This window comes from Notamacropus eugenii, chromosome 1 (genome assembly GCF_028372415.1).
Source record: "Notamacropus eugenii isolate mMacEug1 chromosome 1, mMacEug1.pri_v2, whole genome shotgun sequence".
Taxonomy (NCBI): domain Eukaryota; kingdom Metazoa; phylum Chordata; class Mammalia; order Diprotodontia; family Macropodidae; genus Notamacropus; species Notamacropus eugenii.
The window spans coordinates 81,013,200-81,038,192 of record NC_092872.1 but is presented as its reverse complement, the minus strand read 5'-3'; the positions used below and the strand labels follow the sequence as shown (position 1 = coordinate 81,038,192).

At 38.7% G+C, this 24,993-nt stretch overlaps 1 long non-coding RNA gene across 1 annotated transcript; it reads right to left on the bottom strand.

Moving 5' to 3' along the window:
• Positions 1-1,059: 1,059 nt before the first annotated feature.
• Positions 1,060-24,502, bottom strand: LOC140503349 (uncharacterized). The gene is made up of 3 exons (XR_011966777.1): positions 23,517-24,502; positions 18,524-21,667; positions 1,060-3,227 (listed from the first exon to the last, which is right to left on the bottom strand). It is a non-coding gene; the product is annotated as an uncharacterized lncRNA (long non-coding RNA).
• Between the last annotated feature and the right edge of the window lie 491 nt (positions 24,503-24,993).

Below are 24,993 nucleotides of genomic sequence, written 5' to 3'. Positions count from 1 at the left end.
CAGAAGTAAGGAAAAACTCATCTTCCTCACTTCAAATCTGGCCTCAGACACTTATTAGCTGAGTGACTCTGGGCAAGTTACCTAACCCTGTTTCCCTCAGTTTCCTCATCTGTGAAATGGGCTATAAAAGGAAATGACAAATCACTTTAGTATCTTTGCCAAGAAAACCTCAAGTGGGACCACAAAGAGCCCAGTTAGAAACAACCTAACAACAAATTTCCATTCTTATCCCCTCAAAGCATAAATTCAGTCACATTTTAAATAATACTCTGTATATCTAATCAGACACACTATAAATGGCTGAATGCTCCCCCTGGTCTTTAGATACCGCTCTGCTGGTGAGTCAGAGATTGGTTTGCTGGCTTCTTGGAAAGATGGACCTCAAGCCTTTAAATTCTACGTCCAGACCCCGAAAGTTGGAGCCCAATATGATCTCCTCCAGCATGAGTAGTTTCTGTTGAAAGTCCTGGGTGTGCTTGGTAGATCCTCAGTCGATCATGCGTTTCCCACCCTCTTCCCACTGCCCAGGGCTGGCCTCCCTCTCCACTGCACTATACTAGGGGCACATGGGAGTGGGAGGAGAAAGAGGAGGGAAAAGGGGAAAGAAATATTGCAGAAGGGAGGGAAGAGAAGGTAAAGAAGGGAGAGATGGAAGAGGAGGGAAGAGACAAAAGGAAGAGGAGAAGGGGAAAAAGGAAAAGAAGAGAAAGAAGAAAGGGGAGAAGTAAGAGAAGGGGGAGGAAGGAGGCAAAGAAAGGAGAGATGGAGGAAAGGGGGAAGGAAAGAAGAAGGAGGGGGAAGAAAGAAGAGGGAAGGAAAGGGAATGGAAAGAAAGACAAGAGGAGCTGGCTGCTTACTTATTAACTGGGTGAAAGTGAACCAGTTCACTTTACCTTTCTGAGACTGTTTCCTTAGCCATAAAATGAGCATAAAGGCAAGCCTTTTCTGAAAGCATAAGCATATGAAAAGGCTAGGGATTAGCTAGGCTGGCATTAGAGGCCACAGTCTTGCCTCCAGGGTCTAACTCATTTCCCCACCTTTTCCTTACTAGCTCATAGAAAGAACATTAGGGATTTAAGGTTTGAAAATGAGGGAGCCCTGAATGCCAGAGCTGTTCTGTGGTTGTAGAGCAAATAATTATTGCCGGTTTATAACCTTCAGAGAGAACAGTTTAGAAACTACATAGAATGTTTACCATTAAGCAAGATGAGGTCTCAAACGGAATGATCCATTCTCCCAGATTAGAAAGAAAAGTCCAAAGAAAAAGCTAATCCTCAGGGCATTAGCTGGCTGGGAGGTCTCCAGTCTTTATTCTAGAAAATTGGGCTCCTGGGAGATAAAAGGCTTCATTCCTCTGAAGGAATAAGAAAAGGAATGTTTTTTTTCCTGGTCTTGGTCCAAGGTTTTTATTAGTTTATTTGTTTTAAACTCTTTTCTGCAAAAGATTAAAACTCAAATGAGGAGAACAATGGTGCTTATCTCTCAGGGTTGGGAGAATTAAATAAGATATATTTGTAAAGAGCATAGTACTGTGCCTAGCTTTATGAGTAGGGGCTTTAATTAATGCTTGTTTCTTCATTCCTTCAATCAATTAATAAGCATTTATTAAGTGCCTCCTGTATGCCGGGTTAAAGACAGAAATGAAACAGTCCTTGCTTTCAAGTAGCTTACGTTATTTTGGTGGAAATGACATGTCCATATGTGTATAACTCCATACGAACAAATACAAGTTAATTGAGGTAAGAGGGAGGGAAGCAGTAGCAACGGGAGAGATCAGGAAAAGTCTTATGCCAGCAGCGGAGCTGAGCTTTCCACGTGTGCCACCCTTCTGGCCCTGCATGCAGGGCACATGCATTCCCTATGTGTGTCTCTGCACATAGTCCTAGCCCCATATTCCTTATACGGATGCCTTCCAGGCTTGTTCTGTCCACTCTTCCTAGGGCTGTTTATGCTTATCTGTGGGAGAGTGAACCCCAGGTTTATGGGGAAGAAGGAAACATGTATTTATTATACCAGGTATACCAGGCAGTATGCTGAACATTTTACAGATATTTTCTCATTTAATCCTCACAACTCTGTGAGACAGATTTTATTACTATACCCACTTTACAGTTAAAGAAACTGATGTGTGACATGCTTAGGGTCACACAACTAGTAGCTTTGGCTGGATTCGAATTTAGGTCTTCCTGACTCCAGGTCGGGCACTCTATCTGCTGTGCCACCTAACTGGGGGGGGGGATGGAGGGGGGAGGATATGTTATATTGCTACTTTCCTAGTATGTCAGTTCATTTAATAACTTTGTTTGGAATGAATTGCCTGACTATTAAAAGTAAACACATTGGTAAAGGCTCCTGAGCTGTGGTATTAAGGTGGGGGTGGGGAACCCATGACTTCGAGGCCACATGTGGTGGTCCAGGTCCTTGAGTGAGGCTTTTTGACTGAGTCCAAGTTTTACAGAACAAATTCTTTTGTTAAGGGGATTTGTTCTGTGAAGTTTGGATTCAGTCAAAGGGCAGCACTTGAGGACCTAGAGGGCCACATGTGGCTTTGAGGCTGCAGGTTCCCAGCCCCTGGTTTTATGTCCTATGGGCTTATAGGCGGTTGTAAGGAAAACACCAATAAAGTGGTTTAATAAATGTGAGCCTGCACTATCAAGTTAGATAATGTAAAGTGCTTTATAACCATAAAAACACACATATATTCTTTAAGCTTTAGAGACCTTAGAAGTCATCTTGTCCAATTTCCGAATTTTAAGGATGAACAAACTTGGGCTTTCACAGGGGAAGTGATTTGTCTAAGGTCACATAGGCTGTAAATAAGAGAACCAGAATTCATATCCAGGACCTTTGATTCTGCATTCAGTACTTTCTACCATAACATAGTTGTAAAAGCAAAATATTATCATACATTTTCATTTGGGACATGACCAGTGACTAAAGATGGGGGCTTTTTATGAATGTGAGGAAATAAAATGACTGGTAGTTAGACATAGAAAAAGATCAAAATTCAAGGTGGCAAGGAGACATAGCCTTCCACCATAACCAGTTTTGCAATACAAATAAACCAATAATGCAAAGCTTGATAGTCCATAAAATATTTACCCAAACTTCTTCCTCTCCCCTCCCTTCACACCCTTCCTGGAGGCACAGAGGACTATGCCCAGGCATCTGGAGACTTGTGACACTGCGATTTTGATTCAGTCAGGCAGGACCATCTTGAATCATCCCTAAAAGATAGAAATGTTCTCTGTAAGGCCTTCACCTTTGTACAGTCATCCTCTTTTATCACTTCCCTTGTATTACTCCTGTACTCAAAAATCTTCAGTTGTTTCCCCAATTATGACATAAAACTCAAACTCTTTAGCCTAACTTTCAAGGCCTGCCCTGCCTCCTCACCCCTCCCCTAAATCTAGCCCCAACTTACCTTTCTGATTTCTTCTCCCATTCCTTCCTCAACACAATTTTTGGGCTTAAAGCCAAATCACTCAACTAATTCTTCTCTGACTAGGGAGTTGTGCAAGCATAGAATGGATGACTTCTTCTCAGGATGTTCTAAAGATATCACTGAGGTAGCAGTGTTAAGTCAACACACAAGTAAGTAAGCCTTATATGCCTGTCACTATGCTAAGCAAAGTGTCAGATTCTAGAGAACATAAATATAGTCCTTACTCTGAATGAGCTCACAATCTGATGGGGGGGACAGCATGGAAACCATTACATACAAATAAGATCGATACAGGATAAATTGGTGAGGATCTCAGAGGGAAAGTGCAACATTAAGCAGGATATGGAAAGGCATCTTGCAGAAGGTGGGATTTTCATAGAGATTTGATGGAATCTAAGGAAGCCAGGAGGCAGATAGGAAGATGTAGGGCTTTTTAGACACAGTGGGCAGCCAGTAAAAAATCCACAGAATAGGGAGATGGAATGCCTTGTGAGAGGAAGTGCAAGGAAAACATGCTTTTAAAGATATGAGAAAAAAATTATTTTCTTTGGAGTCTTGAAGGAATGGTGAGAGGATGGACATAGGGACAGAGATGAGCTGAGGCAGAAATTATTATATTCTGTCCTAGTCAAGCGCAGCTAAGTGGATAGAGTGTTGGACCTGATGTCAGGGAAGACTCATCTTCCTGAGTTCAAATTTGGCCTTGGATACTTACTAGCTGTGTGTCTCTGGGCAAGTCACCTACTCCTGTTTGCTTCAGTTTCCTCTTCTATAAAAGAAGCTGGAGAAGGAAATGGCAAACCACTCCAGTATCTGTACCAAGAGACCCCCAAATGGAGTCATGAAGAGTCTGAAAAGACTGGACAACAAAGTCCTAATCAGACATACGGTGAGAAGGATATAGCAATGGAATTGGAGTATATGATCTAAGCTCAAATCCTGCTCAGACACTACCTCTGTAACCCTGGGCAGGCTACTTAGCCTCTCTAAACTTCAGTTTCCCCATTTGTAAAGTGAGGATAATAATAGCATCCGCCTCACAGAATTATTGTGAGAATCAAAAGCATAATATACATAAAAATACTTTGAAAACCTTAAAGCTGTATACATCTTAGCTATAATCTGGGGTATTATAATCAATTCTGGAAGTCACATGTTAGGAGGAATATTATTAGACCATAGTGAATCCAGAGAAGGACCTTCAGGATGGTGAGGGGGTCTAGATATGAACTAACATGTTTCTGATATCCAAATCAGGGAAGGATAAGTCAGAGAAAAAGAATTATCGGCTAAAATCATTAATGATATTGGTGAAATTTGAAGTAATTTAATATAGCAACATTTTAAAAATATTCTTTTTAAATGCTCATTTTATACCAGTAATGCAAAAATAATTCAACATTACAAAAACAACTAGCATAGTGAATGACATCAATAATAAAACCACCAAAAGTCATTTTAAATTCAAACCTACTCACTAAAGGTGCTGATCACCTGGAAATAATAATAGCAGTTTGTATACATCCATTCGTTCATCTATGCATTCATTATTTTAAAAGACAGTCTTGTTAAAGCCTTATGTTTTTACATCACAATAATTTATGGATATCCTCCTCCTTCAAACTCTATCCCCCTACCAAGTAAGCCTTCCATGGTAATAAAATAAAAACAGTTAAGCAAAATAACAAAGCAATTGTGTCTGAGAAAAGTTCATATCTAGATAATGTTTTACATACATTATCTTGTTTGATTTTCACCACCAGAGGTAGGTAATACAAATACAATTAGCCTCATTTTATAGATGAGGGAACTGAATTTCAGAAAGGTTAACTGATTTGCCCAAGGTTAAATGGTTATCAATAGAAGATCCTCAGCTAGAATGGACTACCAATCTAGTGATCTTTCCCCTATCTTATTCATTCATGTGCCTCCCTAAATATTGTGCAAGCCAGTGTTGCTGCCCTCCTTGCTGTTTTCCAAACAAGACAATCAGTCTCCTGAGTCCTGGCATTTCCAGTGGTCATCCCCCATACTGAAAATACTCTGCCTGCTCACCTTTGCCTCCTGCCTTCCCTTGCTTCCTGCAAGTCTCAGCTAAAATCCAACTTTCTACAGAAAGCCTTCCTCATCTTTAATGAATTCTAGTGCTTTCCCTCTTTTGATCGTTCTGAATTTATCTGGTATATAACTTGTTGTATACAGCTGTTTTTATGTTGTCTCTCCCAATAGACTGTGAGATCCTTGAGGGCAGGGACTCTTATGTTACTTTATGTCCTCAGGGCTTAGCAACAGTGTCTGGCGTATAGTTAGTGCTTAAAAAGTTTTGATCCACTGATTGATTAGTGAAGACCTTGCTTATTGTGACATATTCTTCCTTATATGAAGATAAGCCACAGGACATAGCCATAACAAATTCCAAGAGATGCCCCTTGGAGATAGAGATAAATCATCCCAACACCTTATTTTTGAAGATTGGTAGGCTGTCAGTCCATGTTAGGTAGATGCCTTGGTTCATCTGCCAGGTTTATAAAAAAGCATTCTATATCTTTCTAATGCTCTGAAGCCATGAGCTTTGAAAAACTTTTCATGTTAAGCCATTGGGGAGTAACCAGGAAGTTGTTGAAAAAAATTCATCTTGTGTAGGTGACTCTGGCCCTAGACCACCTTCCAACAACAACAAAATCCTTGCCTGTCCTTTATTGGTCCCCTTATTAAGAGTTTGTCTCCTTTTGTGGATAGACAGAAAACATTCCCTATCTGGCTTCTCTTCTCTTCTATCCTCTCCTCTTCTGACTTCTCCTCTCCTTCCTTCCTTCCTTCCTTCCTTCCTTCCTTCCTTCCTTCCTTCCTTCCTTCCTTCCTTCCTTCCTTCTCCCTTTCCCCTCCCTCCCTTTGAAAACAACACAAGAAAGGCTCAAAACAGGAGTGGAGCCAAGATAGTGGAGTAAAGTAGGGACTTGCTTGAGCTCTTCCTCCAAACACCTACAAATACTGGTAAAAAATGACTAACCAAATTCTACAGCTACAGAACCTACAGAGTGATGGAGTGAGGCAAATCTCCAGCCCTGGACAGCCTAGAAGGTTGACACCAAGTGTCTGTCTCACTGGGCTGGGAGCAGAGCGAAGAGCGGTCCAACGCCAGCACACACTGGACAGAGCAGGCCTCAGGGGACTAAATTGCTGGCAGCTGTGACAGTTTCCAGACTTCTCAACCCACAAATGCCAAAGACAGCATAGAAGGTCAGTGGGGAAACTCTGTCGGACCTGAGTAGGGAAGGAATGTGGTCTGGCTGGGTCTGACCCCAGCAGGAAGGGAGGTTGTGGGGGAGGAGGAGGTGGCACCAGTAGGCTGCAGCAGGAGCAGCTTCCAGGAGCTCTTGGCCCACAGAAGGTGTGGGATTGACCAACTGATATGAAACCCCTCAAGTCTGGGACAGTACACAAACCCCCACCCCCACTGGAAGCAGAGTCCTACCTTGAAAAAGCAAACAGAGGGAAAAAAGTCAGACTATAGAAACTCACTTTGGTGACAAAGATCAAAACATGCAACCAGAAGACAATAAAGTCAAAGCTCCTATATCAAAAGCCTTCAAGAAAAATGTGAATTGGTCTCAGGCCATGGAAGGGCTCAAAAAAGATTTTGAAAATCAAATAAGAGAAGTAGAGGAAAAATTGGGAAGAGAAATGAGAGTGATGCAAGAAAAGCACGAAAAATGAGTCAACAGTTTGCTAAAAGAGACCCAAAAAGTACTGAAGAAAATAAAACTTTAAAAAAATAGACTAACCCAAATGGCAAAAAAAAAAAGGTCTAAAAAGCCAAGGAGAAGAATACTTTAAAAAGCAGGATTGGTCAAATGGAAAAAGAGGTCCAAAAGCTCATGGAAGAAAATAATTCCTTCAAAATTAGAATGTAGCAAATGGAAGCTAATGACTTTATGAGAAATCAAGAAATTATAGAATAAAACCATAAAAATGAAAAAAGAGAAGACAATGTAAAATACATCATTGGAAAAACTACTGACCTCCAAAATGGATCCAGAAGTGATAATTTAAAAATTATTGAACTACCTGAAGACCATGTTAAACCAAAGAGCCTATACATCATCTTCCAAGAAATTATCAAGGAAAACTGCTCTGATATTCTAGAAGTAGAAGGTAAAACTACTGAATAGTTCCTGAAAGAGACCCAAAAAGGAAAAATCGTAGGAATATTGTAGCCAAATTCCAGGGTTCCCAGGTCTAGGAGAAAATATTACAAGCAACCAGAAAGAAACAATTCAAGTATTGTGGAAATACTATCAGGATAACACAGAATTTAGCAGCTTCTACAGTAAGGGATTGAAGGGCTTGGAATATGATATTCCAGAGATCAAAGGAGGTAGAGTTAAAATCAAGAATCACCTACCCAGCATAACTGAGTATCATACTTCAAGGGGAAAAAAATGTAATTTCAATGAAATAGAGGACTTTCAAACATTCTTGATAAAAAGACCAGAGCTGAATAGAAAATTTGACTTTCAGATAAAAGGATCAAGAGAAGCATGAAAAGGTAAACAGGAAAAGTAAATCATAAGGAACTTATTAAAGTTTAACTACTTACATTCCTACATGGAAAGATGATATTTGTAACTCATGAGACCTTGTTTAGTATTAGGATATTTGGAGGAAATATAGACAGATACATAGATAGATATGTACATAGATAGATAGATAGATAGATAGATAGATGATAGATAGATAGATAGATAGATAGATAGATAGATAGACAGATAGATAGACAGATAGATAGATAGAGGATACAGGGTGAGTTGAATATGAATGGATGATATCTAAAAAATAAAATCAAGGGAAGAGAGAGGAATGAATACATTGGGAGAAGGAGAAAGGGAGACAGAGAATGGCACAAATTATCTCACGTAAAAGAGGTAAGAAAAAGGTTTCACAGTAAAGGGGAAGAGGGGGAAGATGAGAGGGAATGAGTGAACCTTACTTTCTTAAGATTTGGCTTAAGGAGGGAATAACATACACACTTAGTTAAGTATTTTACCATAGAGGAAAGTAAGTGGCAAGGGGATAAAGGTAGGGAGATGATAGAAGGGAGGGCAGATTGCAGAAGGGGGTAGTCAGAAGCATACACTTTTGAAAAGGGACAGGGTCAAAGTTGAAAATAGAATTAGTGGGGGAAGGGGGGTGGGATAGGATGGAGGGAGATATAGTCTTTCATAACATGATTATTATGGAAATGTTTTGCATAACTACACATGTATAACCTATATTGAACTGCTTGCTTTCTCAATGAGAGTTGGTGGAGGGGGGCAAGGATGAAGAGAATTTGAAACTCAAAGTTTTAAAAACAAATGTTAAAAATTATTTTTACATGCAACTGGGAAATAAGATATATAGGCAATGGGATATAGAAATCTATCTTACTTTACAAGAAAGTAAGGGGGAAGGGGATAAGGTAGGGGGAGATAAAAGGGAGGGCAGTCTGGGGAAAAGGGTAATCAGAATGCATGCCACCTTGGAATGGGGGCAGGGGAGAGATGAGGAGAAAATCTGGAACTCAAAATCTTGTGTAAATGAATGTTTAAAACTAAAAATAAACAAGTACTTTGTTTTTTTTTTAAAAAAAAGAGCCAATAGATGTTTCATGAATTGAGGCTTGGAGGAATCTACATTGGTGAGGAGGAAGTACATTACAGGGATGGGGAGCAGCCTGTGTGAAGGCATGAAAGCAGAAAATAGAGCCTAGACAAACTGTCCTATTTATTGTCACTTGCACTAACATGCATGCCATTCCCTGTCACCGTGCCTTTGTTGAGGTATTCCCGCGTAGCAAAAATGAGCTCTTTTTCTCGCGTTGCCCCAAGATTCCATTCAGACTTGAAGCTTTTCCTGATCCCCTCTCCCCACAGTTGGTAGTGCTTTCTCCACTAAAATGATTTTATATTCACTTCTCTGTTGACAAGGTGTTCCAAAAATTTTAGTGCAATTTTAAACTGTTATGGTCTAAAGCTACACATTTGGGACATCTGTATGTATCCTCCCAGGAGAATATAAGCTCCTTAAGAGCAAAGACTATTTCACTTTTATGTTTATATACCCAAAGTTTATAGCACAATGTCTTGAATACTGCAGTTGTATAATAAACATTTGTTGAATTAAAAAAAAAGAAAGGAAGATCTGAACTTTAGGACAGCACCCCTCTACCCTGGGAACAGAGCCCAACTTTAATGTAAAGTTAAAAGTAAAGAAATGACTGGAAAAATGAGCAAGCAACAACAACAAAAAAGAACCTGACCATAATAAGGTACAACAGTAACAGGGAAGATCGAGACACAAACTGAGAAAAAGACAACAATATCAAAGCCTCTAAGAAAAATGTGAATTATATACAAACCTAACAAAAGTTCCTGGAAAAATCTCAAAAAAGAGGTTTTAAAAATCAAATAAGACAGAAAGAGGAAAGATTGAGAAAAGAAATGAGAGTGATGCAAGAAAATTATGAAAAGACAGCCAACAACTTGGTAAAGGAGGTAAAAAAATCCACTGAAGAAAACTCTTAAACAAGCAGAATTGACAAAATAGAAAAAAAAGATCAAAAACTCACTGAAGAAATCAATTCTTTCAAAATTAGAAGTGGGCAAGTGGAAACTAATCATTCCATGAGACACCAAGAAACAATAAAACAAAATCAAAAGAAAGAAAAAAATAGAAGAAAATGTGAAATATTTTATTGGAAAAGCAACTGACCTGGCTAATAGATGGAGGAAAGATAATATAATAATTATATGATTACCTGAAATTCATGATTAAAAAAATTCCTAAATATGATATTTAAAGAAATTATTAAGAAAAACTGCCCTGATATCCTAGAAGCAGAGAGGAAAACAGAAATTGAAAGAATCCATGGATTACTTCCTTAAAGAGATGCCAGAATGAAAACTCCCAGGATTATTAGAGCCAAATTTCATAGCTCTCAGGGCAAGGAGAAAATTGCAAGCAGCCAGAAATAATTCAGTTTTGCTGGATAGGTTATTCTTGGTTGTAATCCTAGTCCTTTGCCTTCCAGAATATTGTATTCCAAATCCTCCAATCTTTTAATGTGAAAGCAGTTAAATCTTGTGTAATTCTGACTGTGACTCCATAATACTCTGTTTTCACAGCAGTAAAAGTATTTGGGCTCTTCCCTTTGTCCTGGAACTGGAATGTATAAAGCCTGCCACTGGCATTCCAAATATTCCCCTTTTCTCTCTTGACTCATTTCTCTGTTTAACCACCAAAAGTTTTTACGCAAATAAAACCAAGTTAACCAAGATTAGATGGGAAGTAGAAAACTGGGAAAACATTTTCCTAGCAAATGTCTCTGCTAAAGGCCTCATTTCTCAAATATATAGAGAACTGAATCAAATTTATAAGAATATAAATCATTCCTCAATTGATAAATGATCAAAGGGTATGAACAGACAGTTTTCAGATGAAGAAATAAAAGCTATCTATAATCATATAAAAAATCATTATCAATTAGAGAAATGTAAATTAAAACAATTTACTGGTATCACCTTACACCTATCAGATTGGCTAATATGACAGAAAAGGAAAATGACAAATGTTGGAGAGGATATGGGAAAATAGGGTCACTTATGCATTGTTCTTAGAGTTGTGAACTAATCCAAACATTCTGGAGAAAAATTTGGAACTATGTCTCAAGCGCTGTAAAACTGTTAGTACTATTTGACCTTGCAATGCCACTACTAGGTCTGTACCACAAAGAGATCATAAAAAAGGGAAAAGAATCTACAGGTACAAAAATATTTATAGCAGCCCTATTCGTGGTGGCAAAATATTGGAAACTGAGGAAATGCCTATCAACTGAGGAATGACTGAACAAGCTGTGGCATATGAATGGAATGGAATATTATTGTGCAATAAGAAAGGATGAACGGGCACATTTCAGGAAAACCTGGAAAGACTTGTACAAACTGATGCAAAGTGAAATGAGCAGAACCAGGAAAACACATATATAGTAACAGCAACATCATGTGATGATCAGATATGAATGACTCAGTTTTTCTCAGCAACACAATGATCCAAGTTAAGTACAAAGGACTCATGAAGGAAAATGCTATCCATAAACAGATAAAGAACTAATGGACTCGGAATGCAGACTGAAGCATATTTTTTCCCTTACTGTATTCTTTCCTGTGATTTTTAAACTTTTGATCTGCTCATTTTTGTACAACAATGATGAATATGGAAATATGTTTTACATAATATATGTATAAGTTATATCAAACTGCCTACCATTTTCAGAAGAGGGGAGGGGAGGGAGGGAAAAAATTTGGAATTCAAACTCTTGTAAAAATGAATGCTAAAAATTGTCTTGATATGTAATTGTGGGAAAAAAATAAAATACTATTTAAAGCAAAAAAAAAAAAAGAATAGAAATTTCTAGAGTCTTCTTTCCCCACCCTTCCTTAAGGGAGACTGATTTCTGTCAGGAGGGGAAGCAGAAGGTTAAGGCCCAAGGCTGGCCTATCTGCTCTCCTCAGAGAGAAGGGATACCAGGGTAGAATTGTATCTATCTTCTCCCTTAAACATTACTAGTCTAGGGGGTGTATTTCTCATGTTCAAACTCACCCCTAACTGCTATTTTTTAATGGGAAAAGGAGTGTCTCAAGCTATATATCCAAGACCTGACTTCCTTTCCACAAAATGCCAGTTTAAGACATAAAGTAAACTTTTAATGCCAAAATGACCCAATGAATATACGTAACAAATAGCAAAGAAACCCATTTATCCAAGCTGATAGCAAAATAGAAATCAGAGAAAGTTTACATATCACAATATTCACCAGACAATGCAGGTTGAAGAAGCTCTCCCATTGGGAGTGAATTATCTCAGTGAGAGAGAGAGAGATGAGAGAAGAGAGGAAGAGAGAGAGAGAGAGAGAGAGAGAGAGAGAGAGAGAGAGAGAGAGAGAGAGAGAGAGAGAGAGAGAGAGTTCCTGATCTCATCTCATTCAAAGTGGAAATTCCTTGAAGCATCTAGGGTAGCAAGCTGGGGACAGGGACAACCAGCTCCTCTCATGTTGACTTCTTCCCAGTTTTTTTTTCTTTCAGTAACCTGAAGGGATGTTGGAATCATGGATCTCCTCTCTCAAAGCTAGAAGCCAGGAGAAGTTACCCTCTTCTTCACACCCCTCTCCAACTCCACTGGTCCCTTATGAAGAAATGATATATTTAGTAATCAATATGCCAGTGAAGAGAGATTCCTATATAATTCATCCTTCAAGACAAGGGTTACATAGAACTAGATTTGGATTAGACACTGATTAGCTGTGTGATGTAGTTTAGATCAGTTAACATCTCAGAACCTGAGTTTTCCTTAGCTACAAAATGGGGGGTGATTTTGTGCAGATCACTACCCCTCCCACAATCGTTGAGAGATTAAATGAATTGTAAACCTTTCTGAATAAATATGGACTATTGTAATGACAGAGCAGGGGAAAATGCTGAAGTTGGTTTGGTGTATGTTAATTTTGAGGTGTTTCTAGTTCCTCCGAGAGGCACTGTGGTCTAATGGGTATAAGAGTTGGGAGATAGGGGTTCAAATCCTGTCTCTGACATATGTATTGGCTATGTTATTACCCTGGACAAACCACTTAAACTTTCTATGTGCTAGATGATTTTCTAAGACTACCAGCTGTAGAGAAAGCCAATATGCACTGAGGGTGGAAGATTCTTTATCTGGGAGTTCCTTATTCCAACGAAATCATACATTTAGTCCCTAGCCCCTTCTTATTGTTATTATGTAGCTGGGAACATCTAGCAAGCAGCTGGAAGTGTGGACTGAGAACTTGGAAGAGGGGCTAGGATTAGAAATACAGGTGAGAGCTGAAGCCATGGGAGTGAACAGGCTTTCTTATGGAGAGGGTTTAGAGAAACAAGAAAGGGCTGGGGACTAATTTACTCATCTTATATCCTGCTCTAACGGGGAATTTATGAACTGCTATCAAGGAAAAAAATTTGGTTCAGAGAACATATGGAAGGGGCAACGCCCAGAGCAAACCCAAAGGACATCTTGTCCTCATCATAACCCAAGGCAATTAAAGCAAAGACTATTTACACTCCACAGACCTAGTGTCAGGAAGCAGTTTAATAGGGGAACATTACACAGGACAGAAGAGGAGACAAGTAAATAAGAGTTAAAAGAGACACCGACTAGAGTTTGAATAAATGGTATTTCTACCTGTTTCTCTATTCCATTTCCTGCAGGTTAGATAGTTGGCTTCCTGCTGACTCTAGGGCCCAGAGAGCTTTTGACCCTAATAGAGGATCCCAAATATGATCATGAGGAGTCAAATATGACTGAAACAACTGAACCACAAGAGAGGACTGCCTCTTTAGAGCTGGAAGCAACCATAGAGCTGACTATATAGTTGATGCTAGTCCAACCTCCACCATCCTTTTTGCAGATTAGGAAACTAAGGTCCAGAAAGGTTAAGTCAATTTGCCTATCGTCATACAAGTAGGATTTGAACTTGGATCCTTCTGACTCTTACTACTTGTGTTGCCTTGTGTAAATCACTTCAGGATGAAGATGCACCTTAGCATCCTCATTCCCAAAATGAAAGTTTGGGTTAGATGGCCTCTAAGATCCTGTCCAACACTAAATCTATGATTCTATCATCCTACGGTATTGTTTACACTGTTCCACTTGATACCTACCAGGCTCCTTAAAAGAGGTGCCGCTTGTTTAGCCTATATCAGATTGCTTGCCATTTTTGGGAGGAAAGAGATGAGGGAGAAAAATTTGGAACTCAAAATCTTATAAAAAATGAATATTATCTTTACATGGAACTGGAAAAAATTAAATACCACTTACCAAAAAAATCAGTAAAAAAAAGAGATACCAACTACACCTCAACCTTCCTGAATGCCAGGGATGGTAACATTCTACTCCTCCATCTATTTCCTGTTGGCAGGTAAACGAGGCAGCCTTGAAAGGCAACTTCTTACCCACTCCCCCCAGTGAGTGATGTTATGGCATAATATAATGGGTGGTGAAAGAATGTTAATTTTAGTGACTTCTTTGCCTCCTGCCTCCATCTGTTCTCTACAAGTCAAGACATGGAGGAGTGTATATATTTTGGAGAGCTGGTCATTGTGTAGAATTTTCTGGTCAGGCAAATGTATTATAAGGTGTTGGTATGACTCAAAGCAAATTCTTTTCTATGTCTGTGTCTCAGTTTCCTCATCTCTAAAAGTCACGGAGTTTGGACTAGGTCAGTGGTGTCAAGCTAAAATCGAAAGCTGTTCAGATGTTTTTCAGTGGTGCCGGGAAAACACTATTTTGGGGTTTTCTTGGCAAAGATCCTGGAGTGGTTTATCATTTCCTTCTCCATATCATTTTAAATGTGAGGAACTGAGGCAAACAGGGGTAAATGACTTACTCAGAGGCACACAGTTAGTGATTTTCTAAGATCAGATTTGAACTCTGGAAAATGAATCTTCTTGACTAGGCATGAAACTCTATGCACTGTGCCCCCTATGTGTGGGGCACTAAACGATAAATATATATATATATATATATATATATATATATATAAATACCTGTGTGCAAGATAATTACTTAGAAAAACCACATATTACTATTATCTATATGCTATTATATTTTTTATTTATTCTGAGAAATATTTCCTAACTCTTTTTAAATCTGGTTTGGGCTGCACTCAGGACAACTGCTGGTCACGCTTGACAGCTGTAGATTAGATTTAATACAAGGTTTCCTGTGATCCTTCATGTGCCTCAGACTTCTAACTTATTTAATTGAATTTATTTCGTTTATTCAGTCCTGTCCCACAAACCTGGGACCAATTCTGGTCCTAGACAGGGAGATACTAGGAACCCTGATTCAGAAGTTTTATGACTCCATATTAAGGAAGTCACAGAATTGAATCTATGGGATTTGAGAGGCCCTCTTTAACTTTACGCCTGGATATGGCAATTATCTTTAAATTATTCCTGATTACTCACTAGTAGTATTCCAAAGATTGAATCTTGTCCTTGTGCTCCCCCTAGTGGCTTTATGACTTATTCTCCACTCACAACTTTGATAGGTCAAATTTCCTTTTTCTGTAAAATGTACAGGGGCTGAACTAGGTAATCTTTAAAGTCATAGGATCACAAAATCACAGATTTAAAACTAGTAGGGGTCTTAAAATGTATTTAATCTAACCTTCTCATTTTACAAATTGGAATATTGAGGCCCAAAGAATTGAGTGGCCTCTCAAAGATGATTTGAACCCAGGTGGTCTGACTTCAGAGACAATTTTCTCCATTCACTTCCAGCTGTAAGTCCTGTGATCTTACAGTTTTATGATTCAGTTTCTGAATTTTACTTTCTTCTTACTTTTACGTCCCTGGCTCCACACACCTTATTTCTATTCTCAGAAACCTGTGTCTGGATCCCTGACCCCAGATGGAGAATTTTTCTGCCCACTTATACCTATTCTGGCTGTTTTCACTTCTATAGTAGTCATAGAAAGAGAAGGGGAGAAAAGCAGAGATATTGTACTCCTAGTCACCTAAGAGAACTCCTGAGGCGTGTAGATGGTGGCAAGGGAGGCAGGGCAGTATAGTTCTATAGTATAGTCCAGCAGCAGCCTTAGTGGTCATACCCATGACCAGAGTCCCTTGGCCACAAATTGACTTTATCCAAAAAAAATCTTTCATATTGAGGAAGCTTATTCAAAGGAAGGAATGACCAAAGGAAAATGGCTTCAAAAGTTCACACCAATTAGAATACAGGTTATACCCAGGCAAGACTGGGGTGTTTTGTTATTTGTTTTTGGGGTGTTTATTATGAATGTAGAAAGAGACTTCTAACAGGAGAGAAAATTGATGTGATACTGTGTGCCTCTATGAGGGGCAGAATTGACAGGAAGAGGGACACACATAGACTCAATTTGAGGTGGACTCAGGGAGAAAGCGAAGACAGTGGAAGTTGTACACAGGTAAGGGAAGCTGGTTCCTCAATGTCATCCTGCTCCTCATTGATCAAAATTAAATCTAGAGTACCCAGTATCATTCTCCTTGCTACTTCTCATGCTTTTGTGACTTAATTGGATATGTGACAATCATTTTGCATCTTAGTAAACATTTTCCTTAAGAGAATGTATTTGAGAAATTGAGGACGCCCCTCCCCACATCAATGTAATGAAAGATCTTTTTCAATAGATGAACTTTCCATAGACCTAAGGGATAAAATGCAAGCCAAGAATTTAGCTGATGTAATTAGACCTCGAGCAGAGGTCAGAAAAGTTTAATTCCTTTACTGTCATTACATATTTCTTCTACGACGTAGTGAAAAGATCACTGGATGGAGAATCAGAAAGCCTGAAGTATTGTCCAGACTCCATTGCTATCTGAGCAAACTTGGGCAAAGTATTTCTCTTCTCTGTGCCTCAGTTTCCTCATGTGTAAAATGAGGGGGTTCCACTAGATCAGGTCTTCACACTTCCCTCCACAAGCTATATGTTATGCAGACCTGTACTAGATGATGTCCAAGTTCCCTTCCTGCTCTGACACTCCACGTTGCTGTGATCTGACTAGGAAGCAATCACACGCTACCACAAAAACGGAGCTTCTATTCCTTTCTTCTTTTAGTCTCACTAAACTTTGAACAGCTGGACTTTGATGCTTAGCTTTATAAATTTCCCTGCAGTTCTCTATCTACTTGAGGCTATGATAGAAGTTTTATTTTTTGTGTACTTTCAGATAGATGGTGGATTTTAGTTTTGAAGCAGATAGAGAAGTTAGCTAAAGCATTTATTAACCACTCAGTATGTGTCTGGTATCATCCTCAGTGGCAGGGATAGAAAGAAAAGCAAACAAGACAGTCCCTGTCCTCAGGGTCTTAAACCTTTTTTTCCTCTGTTGTTTTTTTTTTTTTTTTTTGATAAATTTTTTTGATAAGTTTGATAAGTTTATATTAATGTCTTTTTCTTTTACATCATCATAATTTACCCAGTAACTTTCTCCTGCCCTTTATGGAGAGACATTCCATATAACACATAATATTTTTTAAAGACAAAAAGAAAGAGAGGAAAAAGTCAGTGTGACGAATAAATATATCAAAGTCTGAAAACAGGTGTGATGTGCAACACTTGTGGCTCTTCTGCCTCTGCAAACAGTGGGGTGGGAATATCGTATCATATCCCTTCCTTTGAACCATTTTTGTATTTCGTAATTTTGAAATAATCACTTTAGATTTTTGGGGGTGTTTATTCTTTCTGTTCACATTTACATTGTTACAGTCATTGTGTAATCATTCTTGGCTCTGTTTCCTTCATTCTTTGTCAGTTGATGTAAATCTTTCCATATGTCTCTAGTATTCATTACATTGGTCATTTCTTACAGCACAATAATATTCTATTACATTCATGTACCATAATTTGCTAATGGCCATTTCGCAATCAATGGGTAACTACTTTGTTTCCAATTCTTTGTTATCATTGCAAAAAGTGGTCCTATAAATATTTTGGTGTGTTTGGGAACTTTCTTCTTATTAATGGCCTCCTTGGCGCATAAGCCTGGTAATGGAATCTCTGGATCAAAGAGTATGAATAGACATTTTAGTCACCTTATTTGCATAATTTCTAAGTGCTTTCCAAAATGGTTTTTACTGATTCACAGAGGCTTACATTTTAATGAGAAGACAGTCACGTAAAGGGGAGCAGGAACTGGAGATGTGGAGGTTATAGGATTTAGGGCTGGCAAAGTCTTAGGGAGCATTTAGTATAATCCTCTCATTTTATAGATGAGGATATTTCCTAAGAGGGACAAAGTGACTTGGCCAAGGCCACATGTATGCTGTTGATGTAGCAGAACCAAGATTAGAACCTAGTGCTTTTGTCTGCAAAGTCAGTGTTCTACTCTACCACACTACCTTGATATGATTTAATTCTATATAATAGTTCTTTCTATTCTCCCCCACTCTCTGGATAGACAAAGGAAAGATATTTTGTCGAATAAATGATTATTTCATCACATGGACGAAATGTCAAGAACTAACCATACAATGAAGAGACTTCTTGAGCTGAAGACCAGTACGCATTGGACCAACAAACTTGTTCCACAGAGGTCAAGCGGATGGCTCCTCAAATTGTTGGTGGGAGAAGTGGAGTGTCTTGGAATAAAGGAAGATGTTTTCACCTGGAGGCCGTGAATAGATTGGAAGTTTCACACTGAGAGTTAATCAGAGTGAGCTAAACTAAGGTTAAAGGATTGTAGCTAGATAGACCAGCTTAGAAATTTTAAATAACTATAGTATGTGAATGCTATCGACATTATGGCTCCATAAGAAATGACAAAAGGGATAGATTTAGAAAAACTTCGAAGGACTTGTATGAACAGATGCAGAGCAAAGTGAACATAGGATTATGGATTTAGTTAGGCAGGACCTTAGACACCATAGAGTCCAACCTCCTTAATTTGCCAATTTAGAAATTGAGGAATTAAGCGACCTGTCTAGGGTCACAACAGCTAGGAAGTACAGGATTCAAACTCAGGTCAAGTTATATGGTTACTAAAACAACGTAAAGAAAAATAATGATGGAAAGGACTGAAGATGAAACATGCTTCAAATGAGATAATTGTAAAACACTTAGCACAGTGCTTGGCACATAGTACATACTATATAAATGTTAGCTGCTTTAATTTTTATTGTTATTATGTTTCTGATCCTTTAACGGAGAGGTGCTGGAGAAGAAGTGAATACTGAGATGTAATTTTTCAGACACGGCCTATGTGTGCATTTGTTTTGCTTGACTGTGCTCATTTTTTATTTGCTTTTTAAATTTTAACGTTTTGCTTTTCAACTCTTAAGCATTTTTTTTGTCCCTCCCACTTTTCTTCTTCTCTACTGAATCAGAAAGGAAACCAAAATCTTTGCAACAAACTTCCTTTTGCCCATGCTTATTGATTATGTAAGGGATAGTTTTTTTTAAGGGTGGAGATGAGAATTTGGGGTAGCTAGGTGGCCAAGTAGATAGAGTGCCAGATCTGGAGTCAGGAAGTCTCCTCTTTCTGAGTTCAAAACTGGCCTCAGACATTTACTAGCTGGCCAAGTCACTTAACCCTGTTTGACTCAGTTTCTTCTTCTGTAAAATGAGCAGGAGAAAGAAATGGAAAATGACCCTTGCATTTTTGACAAGAAAACCCGATATGGGGTCTTGAAGAGTTGGACATGACTAAAAACAACTAAACAATGACAACAAATGAGAATTGGAGGAAGAGGATTATGACAGTGAGGCAGAAAAAATAAAAAATGATAAGAGCATCCATGAAGCACTAAAAAAATGCACAGAACAGGGGAGAAGGAAATGGACAAGTGAGACAGCTTTGGAACTAGTTGTCCAATGTTTTGAACACTTATTAATTACTAGACATTAAATGGTGCTGAGAATACAGTGAAAGTTGTGATGTGGGTCTTGCTTACAAGATTCTTATAACTGAGTGAAGGTGAGCGGGAGAAGGACAAGATGACATCATGCAGTAGAAGGAACACTGATGTGAGTTTGAATCCTGCCATTTGATTTTAGAAATAATTTAATCCAATATCCTTGTTTTACAGATGTGGTAACTATGGTCAACAGAGATTAAGTGACTTGCCTAAGGTTGTATAGATAAAGTAAGCAGTAGAGGTGAGATTTGAACCTTATTTCTCTGAATTTAAATTCAGCATCCTTTCCACCATATCATGATACAGGCAGCTCATCAGAGAAGCAGAAAATGGACTTGTATTTCAGAGGAGAAATAGCAACACTCCCTCAGATAAAATTTATCTTTAGGGATATTTCAAATTTTGTGAATCATATCAACAGCTATACTCAGCCAGTACAGCAGGTATCCTGGTAAAATCTATCTTTTCCTCTCTGTGAACTCTTTCCCTTTAGCCAACAAACATGCTCAGGGGTACCCTAAAACAACCAAACCAAAATAAACAGGACACTTTATGCATACCCTATTGCCCCACGAAGGTATTGCTCTAATTATCTCTAACCATTTACTGCAAAACTCCTAAAAAGGAACTTATTTTAACTCCAAATATCCGATGAGTCTAGGGAGTGTTGCTCCTTAGGAACAGCTGGTAGGTTTGAAGTTTTCTTTCACATTTTGGATTCATACTCAGGGAAGATGAACTACCTCCTGATTAGTCATGTCAAGGGTACACATGGTCACCTTTGTTTCTCTCAAGAGGGAAGAGAATCTCTATGACACTGATCATCCTCCTTGGATCAGTAGCACATTTCCTTCAACCTACCCTGTAGAATTGCTGCTATGTCTTCACAAAGTTAAATTTTCTCCCCTATGACTTGATTCACCCTACTTTTGCTATTTTATTTTGTATTAGTCCATAGAAGTCTTCTTGCGCTTCTTTGTATCATCATATTCATTGTTATGAAAAAGTAACATTCTATTATATTCCTGGGAAGACTCACTGTCACACCTTGCAGTATCTCACAATGGTTCAGAAGTTCTTCTAGTTATTTGACTTCTCTCTGTCATATTCTTCCACTGGTCACCTCTCAGCACTGGTTCTTGTTTTCCTTCAGCTCTTGTGAAATCTCTTCCTGGATTCCTCCATACATTATGTCCAGGAATTTTTAAACTTCTTTATCTAATATTTCATAGTGTAGAGTGGCACTCCCCAAATCCTTTCATACTCTCCCTAAGCAGGAGATTCATTTCCATTAAATTCAATACATAGTTGGTGAATTCCTCTAACTGGAAGATGAAAATAGCAAAAACATTATGAAATATCAAAACAGTGGCTTTGGTTTCTATATGCCTGAATCTCAAGCAGGGACCACATTCCATTGTGACTCCCTCTGCAAACTTTGGGGAAGAGATAGTCAGTTATGTTAAATTTTTCCAAATGGACAAGCAGGAAGAAGACTGAAAAAATTGCCACTGGATTTGGCACATTTTTCTGGAGATCTTTGTAAATTTAATTGCATTACATTAGTATGGGTGGAAGCCAAGTTGCCACAGATTAAGAGGTAAGTAGCTAGAGAGGAAGGCAGCTAGGTGGCACAGTAGTTAGAGTGCCAGGCCTGAAATCAGGAAGACTCATCTTTCTGAGTTCAAAACTGGCCTTAGATACTTACTAGCTGTGTGACACTGGCCGAGTCACTATCTGCCCCAGTTTCTTCATCTGTAAAATGAGATGGAGAAGGAAATGGCAAACAATTCCAGTATCATTGCCCTCTCCCCCCAAAAAAGGAACCACAAAAAAACCACATACATGAAAACAAAAACTAAAAACCCTACCCAAATAGGACCAAGAACAGTTGGACACAACTGAAAATGACTAAGTAACAATAAAAAGCTAGAGAGAAAATAGAGGCAGCAGATTGTAATGGGAAATTAAATTGGTCTGATATAATTTCTTCTTGACACAAGGTCATGACAGTTGCTGTTCATCGCCTTCTGATCTTCAAGTGGATAGTAAATTGATGCATATTATTTGTTCTATTAGCTTTCTGAGTGTTTAAGTTTTACTGATCTATAATTTTAAAGGTAGTAATTTTTCTTTTTTTAAGACAGGAGTTATTTTTTGCTCTTTTCTATGCTTTAAAGCACTTCCCAAGAATTCTCCAAAGTACCAGTTAATGCTTCTGAAATAACCTGTGCCAACAATCATAAGTACTTTGAGAGGGCTGTCATCATGTCCTCCTTATTTGGAAAGGTTCAGCTTATCACAGAGCATTTGTAGAATCTCAGTTAGGAGGTACATCTAGTTCAAGCCATATTTGAATAAGAATGTTCCTTACAACATAATAATGTGTTCATCCAGGCTTGGCATGAAGACCTCTAGAAGGGGGATCCTACTGCCTCCCAAGGCATCTCATTCCACTTCTCTGTAGTCCTGGTCATCAGACAGCATTTCCTGACCCTAAACCTGAATGTGCCTCTTTGCAACTTTTGCCTGGCACTCTTACTTCTTCCCTCTAATGCCAAACACACAGTCAGTCGACTTGGATTCAGATCCATCCTCTGATAACTTGCTATATATGTCATCTTAAAAAAATATTCTGATTTGCTAATCACAATTTAAATGTTTTTGAATGCATGTACAAAAAAAGATACATTTGTAAATAGAAGTTAGAAAATGGTTCTCAGGGCCATCTTTTATTAGTTTTTCTTCTGTATCTAAAAAGGAATTAGCATTTTCTTCAATCATTTTACCTTCATGAGTCGCCCTCATATTCTTGCTTTGGTCATTTTATATCTGAAGATTGTATTTTTTTTGTCCATATTCTTTCTTGGTCTGGTGAGCAGCGCTGAAGAGTACTGAATGATAATAATGAGGGTAACAGCCCATTTATAAAGTGAATGCTTTAAGGTTTGCCAAGCACTTTCCTCACAACACCACTGCAACTGTTATTACATTTATCAGATGAGGAAAATGAGGCTTGGAGGTGGTGCTGCATAGTGTCAGTAAGTGACTCAGGCAGTATTTGAAAGAAACAGTTATTATTGCCCTGTGACATGGTACCTGCTCCTGAATTTGGACTTAGGAGACTAATTAGCTATGAAATCTCTTGACAAGACACTTAATCTGACTTTCAGTTTTCCTCATATACCAGAGCTTCTTAAAACCATGTGGGATCACAGCCCCCAGTTTAAGAAGCACTGAAGGTGTCTTGAGTGGAAAAAGTTTAAGAAGCCCTGAATAGGGATAAGGCTAATTGGGAGTCAGCATGGGGCATTGGAAAGAGGGCTGGCTTCCTCATTCAGATAACTAGAATTCAAATCCTGTTTTTGGCACATCCTCGTTGCATAATCTTGGGCAAATTACTAATCCTGAAGTGCCCAGGCAAGTTTAAGATTAGAAATGGTAGAACAGTTAGAAATCTGCTTTAAAAAGGGAAGTTTCACCACCAGGAGCAACTTGTACACACAAATAAATTGTAAGTCTATTATGCTTTTTCCTACTCCTTCTCCCCCTTCCCTGAAAAACTGAATAAATAAATGAATGAAATGCTAAGCACACTACCTACCTTACTGGGTTGTTGTAAGGATCAGACGAGACAGTGTAAGTGATTTGTAAAGCTGCAATTTTGTCATTCAATTCTTCATACAGTTTTGAGGTGAACCATTCTGGTGTCTTGCTGTCTTCTGTGAATTTTCCTACATTAACTTACATTTGTCTCTAGTAAATTTCATTCCACTCATCATCACCATCCCCATCCCTGTCATCACCATCATTGTAATTATCAAAGTTCTCTTCTAGCCCACTGTTATAGCCACTGAACTGAAATGGGACTCTCTGGGAGAATCATACTGAAATTAATGAAGAGGAAGCAACTGGTAAAAGGGAAGACCATGTGGGAGCACGGAGGAGGATACAAGGGAAGTATATTAAAGTAGCAGCTGACATCTCCACAGTAGGACAGTAGGCAGCACCTCTAACACTAGGACAGTATCCATTCCTCAAGCTGAAGTACAAAGAAAAACCAATGACAAATGATGGATAAGGCTAGGGAAGTGCTTAGCACAGTGTTTGGCACATAGTAGGCACTTAATAAATGTTTGTTGAATTTAATTGAAAGGGAAGGGACACAGTCAGGGACTCCTCCAGAGCCTAGGACATGATGATCTTCAAGCCTTGGTAGGAAGAGGAGAAAGTGATGGTATGGCTTAGTGGACAGGGCACTAGAGTTTAACATGGAGGAGTGGAATCTCCATTAGGTAACTAGATGTAGCACTGGACTTAGAGTGAAAAAGACCTGAGATTGAATCTTGCCCTAGCTGGTGACCTACTCAATTTCTACATCTGTAAAATGGGAGTAATAATAGCCCCTACCCTACAAACTTCCCACTTCTGATATCACAGAGCCGCCAACAAAGATGGATGTTTCTAGCCAGTAATATTCCAGACACTGGGCATTTCAGGCAGGACAGGGTATTTTTTAGAGTATATGTTGCCATATCCACTGAACTATCACATATTTACATAACAATCTCCAAAAACTTGCTCTCCAACACAGACTAATATCACTCAGGGATATTAAGGACAAAATTAAAAAGAGAGAATATTTTCCCCTACAACTACAGTGTTCTTATGATGTCATTTTAACCAAGAACTAGTTACAGGCATGACCCCAAGGCAAGAGGAAACAAATAGGAGAAGGTAGCATCTTTCATGCTGATATATAGCACAAATGGAACAAAACCACTGCCAAACCTGTTTCCCCTTTTTTCTTCTCCTTCTGGTAACTGGGTGCACAAAGGGCGTTTTGCAAACTTGCCAAGCTCTGCCTCAGGAGGTGAAGGGTGAGACCAGTTTCTCCTGTTGTAAGCAAAGCAATTGCCCCAGATCTAATATAGTACATAATAGAACGAATTCCTAGTTGATTATTATAAGAGCTTGGAGAATGTTTATTATACTTACCTTGGAAGGTATCATTGTTGTTCAGTGATTCAGTTGTGTTTGACTCTATGTGACCCCGTGAACTTTTTGTCCATGGGGTTTTC